The sequence below is a fragment of the Carlito syrichta genome, unplaced genomic scaffold (assembly GCF_000164805.1).
Source record: "Carlito syrichta isolate Samal-C Ts95f unplaced genomic scaffold, Tarsius_syrichta-2.0.1 Scaffold304415, whole genome shotgun sequence".
Taxonomy (NCBI): Eukaryota; Metazoa; Chordata; class Mammalia; order Primates; family Tarsiidae; genus Carlito; species Carlito syrichta.
In genome coordinates, this window is record NW_007248511.1 from 236,852 (window position 1) to 239,787 (window position 2,936).

Here is a 2,936-nt window from a genome sequence, read left to right on the forward strand (position 1 = left end):
TATCATATTCATATTGCATGTGGTGATTTAGTCTCATCAAAATACGATTTGTCACATTCATCTATCACATTAAGTTGATATTGTTAATTTGAATTTTATTTGTTTTGCAGCTTTGTACGTAGTTTGTAAATATGCTTTGATTTTAGATCCATATATGAATGATAAGCATGAGGAATTAAATGCATTTCACATTTGTGTATGCATGAGTCAACACTTGGGGGTCTGTGGGCATTTTTTTCAGCTTTAAGGAACTCTAGTTTATGTGAATAATGTTGCAATGAACATGAGAGTGCAGGCATCTTTCAAGATCTTGATTTCAATTCAATTGGATACAGAAACAACCTAAACGTTCATCAAAGGTTAAATGGGTAAAGAAAATGTTGTATGTATGTATGTATGATAGAACATTATTCAGTCTTTTAAAAGAAGGAAATCCTGCCATATGTGACAATATGGATGAACCTGAAGAATATTACTCTAAGTGAGATAAGCCAGTCACAAAATAACCCATGCTGCATGATTCCACTTGTGTGACGTCTATAATAATTAAACTCATGGAAGCAGAGACTAGAATAGTGGTTTTCAGGGGCTAGGAAAAGGAAAAGTGGGGAGTTGTTGTTCAATAAGAGTGAAGTTTCAGTTATATAAGATGAATAAGTTCTAGAGATCTTCTGTGATACATGGTACCTATGCCTAACAGTACTGTACTGTGCACTTAAAAATTTGTTAAGAGGTTAATCTCATGTTGTGTTATTACCACAATACAAAAAAAGACACCTTGAAATTTACAAAAAGAAAACAAACAATGACTTTGCACATTTTAGGAAAAAAATGATGAAAAATACAAAAAAAATTTTCTCAGTTATCCAAACATTCATTAAATACATATTTATTGGATAATGATTAGACATGGTTAAGAATTGTGTGAAACACACAGTAGAGCAACAAATAAATTAAGCAAGGTCATGGCTCTGCTGCACCTTACCGTCTAGAAAAAAAGGAAAATAATAAATAAATAACATGTTTTTAAGAGACAACTTTAGAATGTGATGTGTGCATAGAAGGAAATAAACCAGGGTGATTGGATAACAGGTGGCTGGGGAGGCTACTTTAGCCATGGGAACAGAAGGTCCTACTGTGGAAGGGGCATTAAGGTTGATGCCAGGGTGTTGAGACAGAGCAGCCCATGCAAAGACCAAGAGGATGAATGCTCCAAGCAGAGGAGAGAGGACATGCAAACTCCTTACAGTGACATGGCTGAAAGAGAGTGAAGAAAGGAAAGGGGAGGGAGAGGTAGGCAGGGTCAGATCATATTGGGTCTTTGAAGTCACCTGAAAGGAATCCGGATTTTATTCTAGACTCAAGGGGAAGTTCTTAGGAAGTTCTTTATAGGAGAATAGAAGATTTAATTAACACATACAAAGGTCACTCTAATGACTGTGCAAAAGAATAAAATGAACTCTATGAAACAAGAGTGAAAACAAGGAGATGAGTTGGGAGGTTACTGGAGTAGACCAAGTAAGAAATGATGAGTTGGGAGGCTACTGGAGTAGACCAAGTTGGGAGGCTACTGGAGTAGTCTCAAGCTGCATGAGACCGTAGTAGTGGAATGAGAAGAAGTGGATGAATTTGATTAACTTCATATATATAGTCAGAAGGGCAAGCCATAGAACTTGCTGATGAATGAAATGTTAGAAGGCTAAAGAAAAAATGGGAAGAATCATAGATGCTTCGTAAGTTTTGGGAATGAATTTATTTTTTAAATAAAACAACAAGAATAGAAAAATAACTCTGGATGGAAAAATAACATTTAGAGTGAATCTTTGGATGGTAGGAGTAAGGTGGCTTTTGTGTGGATATTAATTTTTAATAAGAATATATAATTAATGCTTTCCTTTATTGCCTGGTGGTAATTTTTTTTTTCCAGAATCAAGACTCAAAAGCACCTGACAAAGGCAGACATCTTTGTTAGAAGTCTGACAAGGAGATGCCAAGAAAAGAAGTCAAGCATCAGAGCCTGAGTTAATGGGCAGTATTACAGGAGGTAAGGGCTCAGGAGTCAGAAAGAAAAATTAGACTTAGCTGCCAAGGCCTGCCTGCTTTTAAAGAGTTAGAAACACCTACCTGTTCCTGTTGAACAATAATAATGCTTGTCATTAGCCCTGCAGAATGAATGAGAGTGTTCCTCTACTGAAATGCACAGTAAATACCAACCTACTCCTATATTTATCACTCAAAGCATAAGAAAGACAACATAGAACAAGGTAACTAGGTGATCACATCCCAATTGTCCCATTTTATCCTCACTCTTATCATTTTTGATCATTAGAATAGCCAACTTTGTAGAATTTCATAGATGGCAAAACTGAGAAACAAATGGACAAAGTGCATTTCTAAGATTACATAGCTATTTGGTGATTAAATCCTGTTATCTCCCCACCACACTGTGTTAAACACAGCATTTCGGTGCTTCCCAACCTTTTTCACACCATGCTACTCATAGAAACTGATATTTTTATAGGATACCAGAGGAATGGACAAGATCCCTCAGGGGCTCCATTTGCCTCAGGGCTTATTTGATCACACAAAAACTGAGTGGGTAAACATCCTGACATATCTCTCAGAAAACTTCACACTCATTTTTAGGGAACTTAATCTGGTGGTCCTCAAACCTGACTAAGCATCAGAATTATTTGGAAGACTTTTGAAATAAAGAATCCGAGGCCTCATTTAAGACATATTGGTTAAGTCGCTTTCAGTTGCAAGTAATGGGAAAGGCCTCTACAAATTGCCGTTAACAAAGAATAGTGAATTGCCTGAGCCCGCGGGTTCACGACCTGCCTGGGCAACTTGGTGAGACCCCATCTCTATAATAAAAATCAAAAAATTAGCCGGGTGTGGTAGCGCGCGCCTGTAGTTCCAGCCACTTGGAAGGC